Here is a 19,530-nt window from a genome sequence, read left to right as displayed (position 1 = left end):
TTTCTATTGGATTTGTCACTTGATGTTGATACTCTTATTGAACCAAGTCTTCTCCATTTTCCATCTATCATGTAATTTTGAGTGATCTTAACTTATAGCAGGGGGACATTTTACTTGAGGAGAGTCTTTGAAACAACCTTTTCCTTTATTGAATTGAATGCTTTTATAATCAAGAAACAGTAGATATAATTGGAGCTTTTATTCTCCTATTAAGAATTCAGTCTATTGTCTTACTATAAATATGTGTTTTGTTGGAGCAAATTACCTAGGAAATCTTTCCTGTTCCCTTCATATGTTTTCATCAGGGATTGTGTAATACAATGAGCACTGTAATTAATATTTTATATGGATGAAACAATAGGATTTTGGGTGGCTTCTATCATTTTGGTAGGCTTTTGGGGGTAAATTCCTATTCATGATCTTTTCTATTCTTTTTGGTATGTCCCCTATGGTACATCTTAAAATTGGGTCTCATATTTCTTTTAAAGTTATGTCACCTCCAGCATATATATATATATATATATATATATATATATATATATATATATATATATATATATATATATATATATATATATATACATATACATATACATATACATATACATATACATATACATATACATATACATATACATATACATATACATATACATATACATATACATATACATATATACACATACATATATATACATACATACATACATATATGTGTATATATATACATACACAAAGAGACAGAGATAGAGACAGAGATATAGATATAGATATAGATATAGATATAGATATAGATATAGATATAGATATAGATATAGATATAGATATAGATATAGATATAGATATAGATATAGATATAGATATAGATATAGATATAGATATAGATATAGATATAGATATAGATATAGATATAGATATAGATAGATGTAGATGCAGATAGAGACAAAGGAGATAGAGACAAAGACAGAGAGAGACAGAGATAGAGATATGTATGCATATACAGAATAATATATATTTGCGTGTATGTAAATGTATGTATACATACATATTTACATATATGTGTATACATTGTACATATATTCATACACACATCCTCTATGTGTGTATATATGCACACATATATCTATATATATGATCAGGTTCAGTGATTCTGTAGCTGTTTTAAACAAATTACGTTGGAGCTATTATAACTGTACTCAATGTCTCTATGAGCCAGTGAAAACCAATTTGACTATTGTGTCTCCAGCGCCTCCATTTTTGAGCTTCTTACCAGAATGATAAATTTAGGTAATTTCTCTACTTCTCGGCTACTCATTCCTCAATTTGCAGTAGTTACCTTAGAAAATAACCTCATTTTACTAGTCTTATAAATAATAGTACAGTCTCCCATTGGTATCATAGTACCTCTTTGCCTAAAACAATATATGTCTGAGCCCTGTAAAACCCTGAACCTATAACTGAAGCATTCACAATGCATCCCTCTTCCATGTGCTACACACAGAGGGCTTGGAAGCCACACACAGAGAGTGACCCTGCCAGGATATGTTCTTAACCCTTTGTGATTAGCAATAAAAGGTATTAAATTTTTGTGTTTGTGTAAGCTGATTCTTATCATTTGAACTCCCTGCATGAGTCTTATTATAAGCCTTTATCTAATGTGGTTTTAATTTTGATCTTTGCTCTGACCAGTCAATAATATGAATAAATGCAGACAGTTAATTTAAAAATGGCTACCATATTGGTAACCAGTCATTTCACGTATAGGTACATACACACATACATACATACACACATACACATAGATATATCTTAAATATATGTATATATCTATGTGTGTATATACACATATATGAATTTTCATTTTGTTCAGTGTTAAGCCAAGTACCTTCTAATTTTTTCTAACTCTACTGTTGAAGAAAGTATTTGTGATAGTCTTCCGAGTAGTTGAGTTTTCATTCTATTTACTTTCTTGATAGCAAGGTATATTTTCCAGCATAATTTTTGCTTTCCTCTCTTGTGTTCATCCATGCCTTTTACAAAGACACAATTCCACTGCATCATAATTATACTGAAGTGACACTGGTTTCTCAAAACATTATGTTAATGAATTGCAATCACTGGCAGATTTTGTCAAGCTATAAACATTTGAATTTTGTCCATAAACAGACCAGAATGGTTGAACAAAGATGGTTGAATCAAGTTTAGAGAGATTCATCATTATAATTTGTAGACATAGTGATCAATGAAACCTATAAAAACACAACATGTTTCTCAATGCTGTGCATTAGAAATGTGACCTATTTAAAAAAAATCTTTCAAGTCTCTGACCATGCCTGCCCTGTCCCCAAAACCAGGGTTTTTAAAAAGAGTCAATTGTATTTCCACGTGAAAGCCCAGAAATAATTTCAGCAGGAAAAAGAAAATTATACTTATCCAGCACATAGAAGCCATAGCCCACACTTTTCTACTCTAAAGTATTGTATCTCTTATTTCTCTTTCCATCTTCCATGTCTTATTTACTATCCCATAACGCCCAATATGATGCTGTTACAGTGTGTAAGCAATTATTTAGCAGGAAGAGTGCCACCTGTCAAGCTGCCAAGACTATTACTGTAGTTCTCAGATTTACTTGGAAGTTTCTAATCTAACTACTAACCAGCCTCCATCATATGTGAGAGACATCTTTTCTCTATAAACTCATTGCTGGATGACAGGACACTTTTCAGTTTGCATTTTGTTTTGCAGATCCTATAATAGACTCTGGAGTATTTGGGGTTTTTTTTGCCTGGCTTTGAACTTGGGCTCACCCAGTCAGCAATAAGTTTGTAGGGCTTTGTAATAATCACACAACTGGGAAGACTTCATCTTTAGTAACATATAATTACTGGAACCAGAATAACCCTAGAAAACATGTCCATCACTTCAAAGCAGATGCAGGTTTATTGGCAGAAATGTGGATTTTGGAACAAACTAAGTCTTTTAACAGACAATATCATGCCAAGTACTGATTCCTAGGAGGGAAGATTACTTACAGTACTGAAATAATTTGCCTCCATGTGTCAGGCTGATGAAAATTATTTCATCTCACACTACAGCGGCTACAAAGTCAGCACCCATCCTGGGCAACAACAGTAACAACAACAACAACAACAACAACAACAAATCTCCTTCTTTAGAAAGTTGAACATAATCTTGCTACCCCAGTCTCTGTAGCTCTGCAAGCTTCTCCACCCTTTCCCACCATAATGCTCCCCCTTCCCTAGAAAGGGGGCCAGGCCCAAACATTCAGCCAAAGACTAAGTCTTGAAATATTCCAATTCTAAACCATACAGATTATAAAAGGAGGTTTAAATAATGATGCTCCCTCCTCCCAGGACCAGCTTTTAACTTTTAAATGAAGCATGACTAAATTCTAACAAAGAAGATTTGATGTTTCCAATTAGCCCAAGGAGCTGAAAATAGTTGTGATGTTATCACAGAGTAGAGACTGTGAAAGGGGCCACATCCTGACACAGTCTGCAGAATGGTAGTAATTTCAGAAGTTCCATAAAGAGAGTATAATGGTATAATTGGGAAAACTTTCCCTGCCCCTTCCTTTTTTTTAGGTGGGGGTGAGGGGAGAGTATGGCTATTGAACGCACAACTGCAATTTCTTTTTATAACCTATTTTTAGCAGATAATTTGTGGGTTACAAGGAAGTAATTGGCTTTTTCATGATAAGGCTTGGCCCTTTTTCCCACCTACACATGGGTTATAAGGATTTGTTCCCATTTAGCCCTCAAACCAGTGCATTTTAATGGCATAGGAGAAAAGTGTTAATTCAGCTAGTTCCTTGGCATCTTATGGAATAAACAGTGAAGGCAAGTTATTGACAATGTAGATTTCATCAAAAGAGAGAGAGAGAGAGCACATGGGGAGCACTGATGTAAGAATCTGTTGTTTATATTTGCATTGGCTTCACTTTGGAATCCCATTCTTTCTTCTTTAGCTGTTTCTTTGTCCCCTCTATTTATTTTTGAGATTGGTTTAAGGAAGGAAAAAAAAAGGTCCATCCTGAATCTACTATGTGGTTTTGGATAAACAAAGCATTTTTTAAAGTCAGTAAAATAGCTGTTATGATTTAGGGTTAGCTCTGAAAGAAACTTTTGTGAGCTGTCAGCATTAGCAAAATTATAATTTATTCTTTCTGTTCATAAATAAATTTTGATTGTTCTTTGCTTTAAAAAAACAAATAGTACACTAGTTTTGTGGGCATGTTTTGTTTTGGGGGGTTGAGCTTTGTGTGCATATGTGTGTGTGCATGGCTATAATAGGCTTTTTCTCCTTCTTCCTTAGTCATGTCTTCTCTTCCTCTAAAATAAACAGGGGTAAGGATATCTAAGGCACTATGTAAATGGTTACTGAAATTCCTCTAATAAAGTGTTGTCTGGTAAGTGGAATGACAGCATTACTGCTTCTTTTTTTTTTTGGTGGGGCAATGGGGGTTAAGTGACTTGCCCAGGGTCACACAGCTAATAAGTGTCAAGTGTCTGAGGCTAGATTTGAACTCAGGTACTCCTGAATCCAGGGCCAGTGCTTTATCAACTGTGCCACCTAGCTGCCCCAGTATTAGGGCTTCTTAAGTTATTTGCAGCATGTAACTCACCTGGAATCACCTCTCTATCTCCTTGTCACTTTACTGGATTGTTTCATCTTCTCCAAAAAGTATCCCCTGATCACTCTAGTTGACACTGATCTAACTCCTTTCCAATCTACTGTGGACAAGTAGTGCTATGTTATTATAATAATTATCATTATAGGGATAGGACATTAAACCTAACATTTCATTGGTATAGGGAATTCCCAAGTGAGAAAACTTCTACTACCAATACAGGTTAGTACTTTTTCTACAACTTAAAGGTGTACAGAGTTGCCTAGACTCTAGAGGTTTTCTCAACACTAAGAGGTTACATGACCTTCCCAGGGTCATACAGTCAGGGAAGGTGGGAAGTGGGCCTTGAACCCAAATCTTCCTAACTTTAAGGATAGCTCTCTATTGTCCATGCCATACCACTTCTCATTATGAGAATATCATTTTAGGATATTAATATATCATTATATATAAACAATACTGTTTGATTATACAATTTTCCCAGGTTTATATGTCTCAAGACTCAGGATGGTGTAATAGAATACTATTCTCAGAGACAGGAATAACTGATTTCACGTCAAGGGGGACCATTGGAGAAATCATTTATTTAGCTCTCATTGTGATAGTCAATTATAAGACTATTAGTTGCAGAACAATTGTTTGATCTGTATTGGTAGAAATACTTCCCCCACTGGTAGTTCCTGCATTGATGAATTCATAGGTCCAATCCATTACTCTATTTAGAATGAAAGAATATGCACTGATGCTGTCATATAGGACAACATCGATGCCATGGCCACAAAGCATCTAATCCAATAATGGTCAAAATAGTAGGGGATTAATAAATGCATTTAAATTGGTTGGGTTTTTGTTTGTTTTTTGTAATAGTACAGGCTTCCACTTCTACCCCAATTAAGGTGATCACAGAAGGCTAAAAGTTTATATTCATTATTCAACCACTCAAGACCATGAACCATAAACAAATTTTCAATCAACTTGGAAGAGGCATAGTATGTTCTGATTATAGTATAAAGACAGATGATTCCACTCCAGAAATATGTTATGATGGGCTTGAAATCATCAAATACACTTTGGGCCTATGCAAATCATGACTGGCTAGTTCTAAATCACAAATTGGGAATGGGAAAGATTTTCAATAGCCTGGAACTGTGACTGCCCTTTGGCTAAATTTGTTCTCTAAGACTGAGCCTACTCTCCCTAGGTGTTTTTTATGTGCAAAGGGAGATTGAGCTCTTCAGGCCCACCACAGCTTGGAGGGTTGCTTCTGTAAAAATTATCTTTGACATACATGCTCAGTACTTTTTCTAAATGCTAAATAAATCTGCTTGCTAAAAATATGAACATTCATAGATATTATATGCAAATTCCAGAGGTCCAAAGTCAAGGAGAAAATATTGAAAGTATCCAGAAAGAAACAATTCAAATATGTAGCAACATAGTAAGGATCACACAAGATGTAGCAGCTTTCACTTTAAAGTATTTTTTTCTGTTACATGTAAAGATAGTTCTCAACTTTTGTTTATACAAGCTTTACAATTTCAGATTTTTCTCCCTCCCTCTCCTCGCTCCCCTCTCCCCTAGACAGCAGGTAATCTGATATAGGTTATATATATATATATATATATATATATATATATATATATATGTGTGTCTGTGTGTGTGTGTCTGTGTGTGTGTGTGTGTCTGTGTCTGTGTGTGTGTGTCTGTGTGTATGTGTCTGTGTGTCTGTGTGTCTGTGTGTCTGTGTGTATATATATATATACACATAATAACATTAAACATATTTCTGCATTAGTCATGTTATAAGAGAAAAATCAGAGCAATGATGAAAAACCTCAAAATAGAAAAAAACAACAGCATCAAAAACAAAAGAAATAGTATGGTTCATTCAACATCTATACTCTGCAGTTCTTTTTTTTTTTCTTGGATTTGGAGATCCTCTTCCATCACAAGTTCCCTGGAACTCTTCTGTGCCATTGCATTGGTGAGAAGAATATAGTCTATCACAGTAGATCAACACCCAATGTTGATGATACTGTGTACAATGTTCTTCTGGTTCTGCTCATCTCACTCATCATCAGCTCACGCAAGATCCTCCAGGTTTCTCTAAACTCCTCCTGCTCATCATTTCTTACAGCACAATAGTATTCCATTGTATTCATATACCACAACTTGTCCAGCCACTCCCCAATTGATGGGCACCCCCTCAAGTTCCAATTCCTTGCTACCACGTAAAGAGCAGCTATAAATATTTTTGTACATGTGGATCCCTTTCCCCTTTCCATGATTTCTTTGGGAAAAAGACCCAAAAGTGGTATTGCTGGGTCAAAGGGTATGCACAGCTTTATTGCCCTTTGGGCATAATTCCAAATTGCTCTCCAGAATTGTTGGATCAGTTCACAACTCCACCAACAATGGATTAGTGTTCCAATTTTCCCACAGTTTCTCCAACATTTATTATTTTCCTTTTTTGTCATTTTAGCCAATCTGCAGCTTTCACTTTAAAGAGGCACAAAAGAAAGCAAAGGAGCTATTATTACAACCAAGAATAATATGTCAAAAAACCTAAGCAAATATTTTTTTTGGGGGGAAGGGGTGGGGGAGGAATGGATATTTAATGAAATAGAGGACTTTCAAATATTCCTGATGCAAGACAAGAGATGACTAGAAAATTTGACATTCAAATATAAGACTCAAGGGACATATAAATGAAAGAGAAGTCATAAGGGATTTAATAAAGTTAAATCATAAAATGATACCTTTATCTCTTAAGAACTTTATCATTATGAGGGAAGTAAGAAGGAGTATACATAGACAGGTGGCATGGATATGAGATGATTATGTTGGTATGATCTTGTAAAATATGGAGTGAAAAAGAGGATGCAGTGGGAGAAGAGGGAAGGAAGTGGGATAATAGGAGAAATTATCTCACATAAAAAAGGAGTTCAGGGAAAAGCTTTTACAATGGAGGGGAAAATGGGGTAGTGGCAAGAAATTCATGAATCTTACTCTCATCAGAATTTATCCAAAGAGAATTGGTTCAAAAAGTTAAGAATACATTACACACACACAAACACACACACACGCACACATACACAGAGTTGAGTATAGAAATCTGTCTTATGAAATAGGGAAATAGGAGGGGAAATGATAAGAAAAGAGTAGGATAGTGGATAAAGCACCGGCCCTGAATTCAGGAGGCCCTGAGTTCAAATCCAGCCTCAGAAAATTGACACTTTCCAGCTGTGTGACCCTTGGCAAGTCACTTAACCCTCATTGCCCCACACACAAAAACAAAAAAAGAAAAGAAAAGGGGAGGACAATAAAAGGGAGGGCAGAAAAAAGGAAGTAGTAGTCAGAAGCAAAATATATTTTTGAGGAAGGTCAGGATAAAAATCAGAGGGAAGAATAAACAGAAGATAGTGGGAGAGAGGGAAATACACATATAGTATTCAAAACTGTGGATATTAATGAAATAAACACCTATAAAATAGAAGCAGAATTAATTCAAAATCATATAATATGGAAGTAGAATTCATTAGAAATCAGAATCCAACAATAAGTTGTTTACCAGAAACACACTTGAACTGAAAGACACACACACACACACACACACACACACACACACGATTAAAATAAGGGGTTTGAGCACAATCCATTATATTTTAGTTCAAGAGTAGGAAGTGGATAGAGTAGTGGGCCTGGAGTCAGGAAGATTTTAGTACAAATTTAGCCTCAGACCCTTAGCTGCGTGACCTTGGGCAAGTCACTTAACCCTATTTGCCTCATTTTTTTTCTTTGTTTGATTGTTTTATAAAATGAGCTGAAGAAAGAAATAGCAAACCCCTTCAGTACCTATGTCAAGAAAACACCAAACAAAGTTACAGAGTCAGACACAATTGAAGAATAACAAGAACACAAAGATTGGTTTAAAGAAAAAAGTTCTGAAAATATTAGAATGAACATCTTGATAGTGCCAATTTCTTAAACTGGAAAAGTCACTATTGTATGATAACTCTTCCAATTGTGTTCTTTAGCCAATATCTAAGGTTCACAATAGCCAGTCTTCATTATGTAAAAATAGGGGACTCACTCTGTTCCCAAGCTCAAAAATAATAACCTAGTAGGAACAAGATGAAATGCAGTAAGAGGCTGACTTTCCCTAAATATTTAGGAACACTCATAATACTCCAGTGTTGATGAAAATGGTTACTGGCAACTTTCTTCTAGTTCTCTGAACCTCAGTCTCTTTTGTTGGATCCTTATCTGGGTCACTCCCACTAAAAATATATCCCACAGGGCTCTAATCTCAGTCCTCTTCTCTTTTTCTTCTATATTATTTCACTTGGTGCTCTCATCAGATCCTCAAATCTGCCTATCTACCCTAAACTCTCTGCTGACCTCTAGTCTTCCATTTCAAACTGCCTTTCAGATATCTTGAACTTGGTATCCAGTAGATATCTTAAACTCAAGTTATCCAAAATGAAACTCATCACCTTGACCTTAAATCCTTCCCCCTTCCTACCTTCCCTGATACTACCAGGGACACTGATATTCTCCTGGTCCCTTAGGATAATTACCTTGACCTGATTCCTTGTGATCATTTTTTACCCAAGATAGGCCAAGACCTATCAATTTCAACTTTGCAACATCTCTCAAATATGACCCCTTCTCTCATATGACACTGCCACCATGCTTGTCCATACTCTCATTACCTCGCACCTGGAATATTACAACAGCATTCTAGTGAGTCTGTCTGCTTCAAATAGCACTCCATTGCAATCTATCTTCCATGGATTGCCACCAAAGAAAATTTCCTAAAACAAAGTCCCTACCATATTATCTTTCTTGGTCAATAATCTCCAAAGTCTCCCTATCACCTCCAAAATCAAATAAAAATACTGTTTGCCATTCAAAGACCTTCATAGCTCAACCGTCTTCTACCTTTATAGTTTTCTAATACTGTTTCTAATATGGTTTCTTTATTCTCTATAACATACTTTTCAATGCAGTGACACTGGCCTCCTTCCTATTTGAAAAACAAGACACTTCATCTCTCAGCTCTGGGTATTTTCTCTTACTGTCTCCTATTCCTAAAATACACTCCTTCCTCATCTCCACCTCCTGATTTCCATGTTTTTCTTTGGGACTCAACTAAAGTAGTAACTTCTACAAGAAGCCTTTCAGAAACCTTAATTCTAGGACCTTTCTTCTGTTAATTATTTCCTTTTTATCCTCTATTTAGCTTCTTTGAACATATTTGTTTATTGTCTTTCTCATTAGATTGTGAGCTTTTTGAGGGCAGATTCTGACTTTTATCTCTTTTTGTATCCTCAGGCTTTGCACAGTGTCTGGCACATAGTAGGCATATAATGCATGTTTATTGACTGATTAGGAAGGAAGAAGGAGGAATATGAGGAATGGTAGATTATAGAAGAATTAGTCCTAAGCAAAACAAATTCTAAAAATTTACAAAAATACTTAGAGTTTTTTTTAAGGTTGCAAAAATCAAAATCTGAGGGAATATCCATATGGAGAATAGATAAAAATGTTATGGTATATAAATATAATGGAATATTAGAACCAGGGGAATAATTTATATAGTGACAAGAGCATTAAAAAAATAACTTTGAAAGACTTAGGAACTTTGATGAATATAATGACCTGCTATGATTCCAGAAAGCTGAGGATGCTACAACATTTGCTGATAAAGTGGAAGGGCCTTTTGCCATCTCTCTCTCTCTCTCTCTCTCTCTCTCTCTCTCTCTCTCACACACACACACACACACACACACACACACACAAGTGGAGTGGGGTCATGCTGGGCATGAGAGGGCAAGGACAGCTAGGTGGTACAATAGATAGAGTGACTTCCTGAGTCTAAAAAACTCATCTACTGAGTTAAAATCTGATCTCAGACACTGCCTAGCTGTGTGACCCTGGGAAAGTCACTCAACTCTGGTCGCCTCAGTTCTTCAAATGTAAAATGAGCCAAAGAAGTAAATGACACAAGATTCCAATATCTGTGCCAAGAAAACCCCAAATGGAGTCACAAAGAGTCAGTCACAACTGAACAACAACAAACTGTGTATATAATATACATATATATGTATGTGCCCCAGGTACAAAGAATTAGAATCATAGAATTATAGACTTTTAGATAGTGAGAGTTACTTCATATTTGTGATGAAATAAATGGCCTCTGAGGTCCCTTCCAACTCTCAAATTCTGTGATTCTGTAATTTTCTGACTAGGAAGGATCATCAGAAGTTATCTAGTTTAGCTACCAGCCAAATCATAAATCGCATCTACAATATCCCTGAACAGTGATTCTTTAGCTTTTCCTTAAAAATCTTTCATTAAAGGGTAGCTCACTATCCTTGAGGATATCCATTTTTGGAAAGCTCTACATATTATGATTTTTTTTTCATTTCTTGTTAAGTTGAAATCTATTTCCTTGTCACTTCCATCTATGAATGTATCTTGCTTCTGTTCTCCTAGGCCAGGCAGAATAAGTCCTATTCCTTTTCTATATAATGACCCTTCCCTTACTTGAAAATTGCTGTTATGTCCCCTCAAGCTTCCTTTTCCTGAAACTCAAAATCCTCAGTTAACTTCAAAACATTATCTTATGGTAATGGTTGGAAATCCACTTACTTTAGTGTGGTTGCCTTCTGGACAAGCTATAGGCTTGTCAGTACCTCTTCTAAAATTTGGTGCCTGAAACTGCAAACAATATTCCACTCAACAGTGAGTTAATAAGCATTTACTAAGTGTTCACCCTGTGCCAAAAACTATTCTAAGTGATGATACAAAGAAAGATAAAAATTGTCTTGGCCTTGAGGTAATAAACATTTTATTGTTTGTAATAGTGTTTTGTTTTGTTTTTCCAATTACATGGAAAGAAATTTTTAACATTCATTTTTTAAAAATTTGAGTTCCAAATTCTTCTCTATCCATCTCTTTCCCCCTCCCTAAAATGCTAAGCAATTTGATATAGGTTATATATTTGCAATAATGGAAAAGACAATTCTGTTAGTCATGTCATGAAAGAAAAAAAAATAGACCAAAAGGAAAAACACACACACACACACACACACACAAATGAAAGTGAAAATAGTATGCTTTGATCTGCATTCAGACTCTATCAGTTCTTTCTCTGGATGTCTATAACATTTTCTGTCATTAAGTCCTTTGGAACTGTCTTAGATTATTCTATTACTGAGAAGAGCTATTAATTTGAGAAGTTTCATAGTTGGTCATCTCACAATATTGCCCTTACTGTGTACAATGATTTCCTGGTTCTGCTCTATTCACTCAGCATCACTTCATGTAAGACTTTCCAGGTTTTTTTTTCTGAAATCTGGCAACTCATCTTTTCTTATAGAACAATAGTATGTCATTACATTCCTTTTCATAGTCCTCCCCTGCTCTTCCCTTCCTTCTTTCATGCTTCTCTCCTTATCCCCTTCCCTACAGGTCCTAGAGGGTTAAATAGATTACTCCACCCAACTGGGTGATTATATTATTCCCTCCTTGAGCCAAATATGATGAGATTTAGGTCTTTGAGTTAATTCTAATGTGTATAAGGTTTCTTCATTTCCCCACACCTCTTCCATCTCTCCACCCACTCCATACACCATTTCCTGCATTTTTCACATGAGATTCCATCCCATTCTGCCACTCCTCTATCCCCTTCCCCAGTGTAGTCCTCTCACCCCTCAATGTTACCCCAAAGATGTCAAGATGGAGCAGCTAGGTGACACAGTGGACAAAGCACCCACCCTGGACTCAGGATGACAGGAGCCCAAATTTGACCTTGGCCACAAGACACTCATCAACCCCAACCACCCCCCATTCCCCCCCTCAAAGAAAAGAGAAACAAATAAATGCTTTATAGGTATTATCTCTTCATAATAAATTCCCACCTGTGCCCTCTGTCTAAATTTATTCCTATCATTTGCTCTAATAGTCAGAAGGCTTTTATGATTTAGACATATCATCTTCTCATGTAGGAATATAAACAGTTTAACCTTTTAACATATCTCATGATTTCTTTTTCCTGTTTATCTTTTTATGCTTGGCTAGAGTCTTGCATTTGAAAGTCAAATTTTCTATTCAGTTCAGGTCTTTTCATCATGAATACCTGAAAGTCCTCTTTTTCATTGAAGTCCCATGTTTTCCTCTGAAAGATTATATTCAGTTTTGCTGTGTAGGTGATTTTTGGTTGCAAATCCAATTCCTTGGCCCTCTGGAATATCATATTCCATGCCCTCAGATCCTTTAATATAGAAGCTGCTAGATCCTGTGCTATCCTGATTGTGGCTCCACAGTATTTGAATTGCTTCTTTCTGGCTGCTTGCAATATATTCTCCTTAATCTGGGAGCTCTGGAATTTGACTATAATATTCCTGGAAGTTTTCCTTTTGGGATCTCTTTCAGGAGGTGATTGGTAGATTCTTTTAATTTCTATTTTACCTTCTGCTTCTAGAATATCAGGGCAATTTTCCTGACAACTTCTTGGAAGATGCTGTCTAAGTTCTTTCTTGATCATGGTTTTCAGGTAGACCAATAATTTTCAAATTATCTCTCCTGGAACTATTTTCCAGGTCAGCAGTTTTTCCAAGAAGATATTTCACATTGCCCTCTATTTTTATTCATTTGGATTTGCTTTATTGTGTCTTGGTTTCTCATAAAGTCACTAGCTTTCATTTGTTCATTCCTAATTCTTGGGCAATTATTTTCTTCAGAGAGCTTACGTATCTCCTTTTCCATTTGGCTTTTTAAGCTGTTGACTTTTTTCTCATGTCTTTCCTGCATCACCCTCATTTCTCTTTCCATTTTTTCCTCTACCTCTCTAATTTTATCTTCAAAGTCCTTTTTGAGCATCTCTATGACCTGAGACCAATTCATATTTTTCTTGGAAACTTTAGATTTAGGGGCCCTGATGTTGCTATCCTCTTCTGAGGGTGCACTTCGTGCTTCCTTGTCACTAAAGAATCTTTCTGTGGTTCTCAACTTTCTCTGCCTGCTCCTCCTGCCTGCCTTCACTTGACTTCTTCTTAGTTTGGAGTCCTGCTTCCAGGTTATACTGTCCCAAGTTTCAGGGGGTCCCAGGTGTTATGATTTAATGAGGGGCAGTTTCTTTACTTGCCTGGCCCTTTCTCTGGTCCACAGATAACCCCAGGCCAACTTGCCAATCAACTAGACAGCAAAACTTTATGTGCTGTAGTTGCTAGCTCTTATGAGCCTGTACTCATCTCCCACCTGGGCCACCACCTCTCAAGATTTCTTCCTGGTTCCCTGTTGGGGTAGGACATCCAAATCTCCCATTAGCTCCTGCAATCACCCCCATACACTCCACCCCTCCACCCCAAGCCAGCCATTTAGCCCTCACGCTAGGCCATTAGCTTAGTTCCATAAAACACTGATTCTCAGCTGATTCTGAGACTCAGGTGTAAGTTTCTCTGGCACAGCCTGTAGGGACCAATTTTTAATTGGGGAGTGTTAGCTGTGCTGCTCACCACAGTATTGGGGCAAGGAAAGAGACCAACAGCTTCCCTCAAAAACAGAACAGGATTTTATTAACAAGAACAAATTTAAAAACACAAGCAAGATCAGTAGAATTAAGGGAAAGGAAATAAAATGGGGGAAGGGATATGATACAACCTGAATAATACCACCACCCAGGAATCAGCTGAGAACACATGTTGCATCCTGTCTCTTTCCAGCTTCAAGCTAGAATGGCGAATCTCCTCCCTTCTTCTTCCCAGCACACCTCAGGCTGCCCACGCACAGCCCCAAGCCAATTGGCTGGCAGCCTGACTGATAGTCACATGATTGTCCTCACTGGGCTTCCAGTCATAATAATTTTGCCAGGCTCTTGTAGGTGTTGGTGAGTGGTGATGACTTGAGGTGCCAACACCATGGCGACAGCTACAACCAGTGGGTGGGGCACCATGCCATTTGAGGAGGCTTTGCTCCTGAGCCCCAGGCCAGTGCATGTGAGGGTTTTTTAAATTCTAGCAAAAATATGGGGTCATAATAATCTCAAATAACAATTAATTCTTTACAAGCCTGCCTAGGGCTATATTTGTGTCAGTGCAATCATGCTGCTGAACTCCAATCCCAGCCCGGCTCCCTCTTCTGCCTAACTTCCAAGTCTGTCTTTGGCTGGAAAATAATCCGAGCCATCTTTTTGTGGGTTCTGCTGCTCCATGAGTTGTTTTCTGGGTATGTTTGGAGGGTTTTTTTGGAGTAATTATGTCAGGAAGTCTGAGTGTCTACTGCCTTTCCTCATCATCATTTCTTATAATGCAACAATATTCCACCACAGCTTGTTAAGCCATTTCCCAATTGATGAGTGTCCCCTAAATTTCCAATTCTTTGCCACCACAAAAAGAGCTACTATAAATAATTTTGTCAAACAGGCCCTTTTCCTTTTTCTTTGATCTCTTTACAGTATTGACCTAGTTGTGGTATTGTTGGGTCACAAATTATGCAGTTTCATTACTCTTTGGGCATGGTTCCAAATTGCTTTCCAGATGGTTGGATCAATTCACAACTCCGCCAACAATGCATTAACATTAAATAGAGTTTTTCCTTAAAATGATAAGTAGTATCTCCCTAAAACCTGGGGCAGCTTCATAGCATAGTAGATAGAGCACTGGGTTTGGAATTCAGGAATTAGGAAGATTCATCTCCATGAGTTCAACTCTGGCCTCAGATATTTACTTGCTACATGACCCTGGGCAAGTAACTTAACCCTGTTTGCCTCAGATCTTCATTTGTAAAATGAGCTGCATAAAGAAATGGAAAACCAATTTGGAAATATGACCAAAGAGCTATAAAACTGTGCATACCCTTTGATCCAGCAATAACACTGCTATGTTTCTATCCCAAAGACATCCCAAAAGAGAGAAAAAATCTATTTGTAATACATACATATATAATACATACATATATATTTCTATCAGCTTTTTTGTTGTGGCTAAGCAATGGAAATTAAAGAAATGTCCATCAATGGAATTGGGGAGTGACTAAACAATCTGTAGTACAAGATGGTGATGGAATATTATTATTATTATTATTGTGCTATAGGAAATAACAAAGGATGATTTCAGAAAGGCATAAAAGACTTGTATGAACTGATCCATAGTGAAGTGAGCAGAATGACAATATTGTGCACAATGACAAAAATGTTGTTTGATGAAAAACTGTGAATGACTTAACTGTTCTCAACAATATAATGATCCAAGATAATACCAAAGGACTAATGATAATGTGTACTATCCACCTCCAAAGAAAGAACTGATGTTGACAGATTGAAGCATGTTATTTTTCACTTTCTTTTTTTTCTTGTATTCAAATTTTCTTATAGAATGACTAATATGGTGACATTTTACACAATTGCACATCTACAAACTATATATGATTGCTTACTGTCTGAGCGAGGAAGAAGGAAAGGAGGGATGGAGGGATAGAATTTGGAACTCAAAACTTTAAATAAAAATGTTTATTAATATTTTAAAAAGAAATGGCAAACCACTCAAGTATCTTTGCTTAAAAAATCACAAATGAGGTAAAAAAGTTGAGACACTATTGAAACAACTCAACAACCCCACAAATTTAAAACCAAGAGCAAACATTATTTGCAATAGGGATAAACTAAAAGCCTTCCCAATAAGATCAGGAGTGAAGCAAAAATGTCAATTTTCACTATTTTTCAATATTTTACTAGAAATTCTAGGTATAGTAATTAGAGAAGAAAAAGATGTTGAAGGAATAAAAATAGGTGACAAGGAAACAGAACTATCACTCTTCACAGCTGATAAGATTCTATACGTAGAGAACCATAAAGAAACAACTAAAAAGCTAGTTGAAACAATGAACAACTTCAAGAAATTTGCAAGATATAAAATAAAGCCACATAAATGATTAGCATTTATATCACCAACAAAACCAAACCAGAATACATGGAAAGATAAATTACATTTAAAATAACTATAGACAATACAAAATACTGGGAATCTATTTGCTAAGACAAATCTAGGAACTCTGTGGACTCAATTACAAAACATTTTTCACAAAATAGAAACAGTTCAAAAAAATTGGGACAATAATGTTTGTGGGTAGACTGAGCCAATATAACAAAAATGACAATTCTACCTAAGTGAATTTAGTTATTCAGGGCCGGCCCAATCAAAGTAACAAAGAATTATTTTATAGAACTAGAAAAATAATAACAAGATTGATAAGGAAGAACAAAAGTTCAAGAATATCATGGGAATCAAAAATCAAGGAAACCAGGGTAGGGGTGGGGAGGTGTTGGGGTGGGGTATGAATGAAGGAAACCTAGCTATAGCAGATTTCAAACTATATTGGAAAGCACTAATCTTCAAAATGATCTCTTACTGGTTAAGAAATGAAACAATTGATCAGTGGGATAGATTGATACACAATATACTACATAAATGACCATAGTAATCTAGTATTTAATAAACCCAAAGATCCAATATTGGGAGCAAGAAGTCACTATTTAATAAAATTTTTTGGAAAACTGGAAAGTAGTTTGGCAGAAACTAGACATATAACATCTCTCACCATATACCAAGATAGAGTCAAAATGAGTACGTGATTCAGACCAGGGCTTCTTAACCTTTTTTCCACTCATGACCCCTTTTTGCCTGAGAAATTTTAATGCAACACCAGGTATATAGGTATATAAAATAGGGATACATAACCTTTAATGTTGCCAAATTTTTCAGTCCCACACATTCATTTACATGGCCTCATATAGGGTCACAACCCACAATTTAAGAAGCTTTTATTTAAACATAAAAAGAGATATAATAAGCCTGTCAGATATATGGATAAGGGAAGAATTTTTGATCACTAAGACATAGAAGGGTAGATAATTACAAAGTTGCTTAAAGAGAAAGATCTGACAATAGTGAAGGGGAAAAACATATTATATTTTAAGTAAAGAGATCTATTTCTTAGTTTCAACTTTTTCAGTAATTAGGCTGGATGATCTTAATCAAGGCTTTGAATATTCCTGGAACTCTGTTTTGACACCTTCAAAATGAAAGGTTTGAGCTAGATAATTACTAACATCTCATGTACACTTACAATTCCATTTCTATTGTTGTAGTCCAGGAGTATCTAGCTCTTTGTGATCCCTTTTGGAGTTTTCTTGACAAAAATACTAGAGGGGTTTGCCATTTCCTTTTCCAGGTCATTTTCCAAATGAGAGACAAAAGCAAACAGAATTGTGACTTGCCCAGTTTACTCAGCTAAAAAGTTCCAGAGGCCAGATATTAATTCAGATCTCCCTGACTCCAGGCCCTGAGCTCTATCTACTGTGCCACCTAGTTTACCCAGGGTAAATGTTACAGATTACATGTAATTAAAAAAGTTTTCTCATAAACAGTCAATGCAGCCAATATTAGAAGGAAAGGAGGAAACTAAGAAAAAATATATATCATTTCTCTAATACTTGCCTCCTTTCTCAAATACAGAAGGAACTGAGCCTATTTTATAAAAATAAGTCATTCCCCAACAGAAAAAATGGTCAAAGGTTATGAACAGGCAGGTCTCACTCTGTATCTCAAAGAGATAAAAGAAAAATGAAACACATACATGCACAAACACCCACACATACACACACACATAAAATATATATTTATAACATCTTTCTTTGTGGTGGCAAAGAATTGGAAATTTGAGGGATGCCTATAAATTGGGAAATGAATGAACAAGTTGGGGTATATGACTATAATGAAATATATAAGCAATGGTGAGTAGGATGTTTTCAGAAAAACCTGGAAAGATTTATATGAACTGATGTAAAGTGAAGTTAACAGAACCAGAAGAAGACAATGATCAACTGTGAAAGACTTATCTATTCTAATCAATACAATGACCCAAGACAATTCCAAAGGACTCATAATGAAAGATGTGATCCACCTTTAAAAAGAGAACTGATGAATTCTGAGTGCAGAATTATGCATACTTTTTTAATTTACTTTCTTTTCTTTTTTTCTCCAATTTGGCTAATTTATAAATATATGTTGCATGACTTCAGATATATAATTGATTTGTTGTTTACCTTCTCAAAATTATTAAAATTGAATTTTAAAATAAATGAATATAATTATTTTTAAAAATAAATAGATGAGTAAAAATGTTTTAAAAACAAATTGAGGGGCAGCTAGGTGGCACAGTGGATAGAGCACTGGCCCTGGAGTCAGGAGGACCTGAGTTCAAATCTGGCCTCAGACACTTAACACTTACTAACTGTGTCACCCTGGGCAAGTCACTTAACCCCAATTGCCTCACGAAAAAAAAAATTAAGAGGTTTCCAATTGAGATGATATGCTCTAACCTGTCCATTATTCAGTCAATAAATATTTATTAAGCATCTACTATGTTCCAGGTACTGCACTAAGCTCTGGGGATATAAAGAGAAGCAAAAGACAGTCCTTGAATTCAAGGAGCTCACATTGTGATGGGAAGATTAACCCATGAATATAACCTTCCTCACTCTGGACACTATAACCTAACATGACATTAGAGTGAAAATTGTGGCATAAAGGCAAAAAGGCTGCCTTAGACTCAGGAAGAACTGGGTACAAGCACAACCTCAGAAATATACTTGCAGAAGAAGAATGAAAGCTGGAGGTAAAAAAGACTAACAGATTTATTGATTTATAGATCAATGTTAATTTTGGAGAAAGCAATTTATGTTAAATTAAGAAGTCAGAAGGTAAATAATACTGGTTTAAAGCATGAGAGATGAAGAAGTGGGAAAAAATGAGTATTTTTTTTTTAGTTTTGAAGAAAAGGAGAAGAGAGACATAGGAGTGTTTTCAGAGTTG

This window comes from Dromiciops gliroides, chromosome 1, assembly GCF_019393635.1.
Source record: "Dromiciops gliroides isolate mDroGli1 chromosome 1, mDroGli1.pri, whole genome shotgun sequence".
In the NCBI taxonomy this organism is placed as follows: Eukaryota; Metazoa; Chordata; class Mammalia; order Microbiotheria; family Microbiotheriidae; genus Dromiciops; species Dromiciops gliroides.
The sequence above is the reverse complement of the archived record's forward strand: the minus strand, read 5'-3'. Positions refer to the sequence as shown.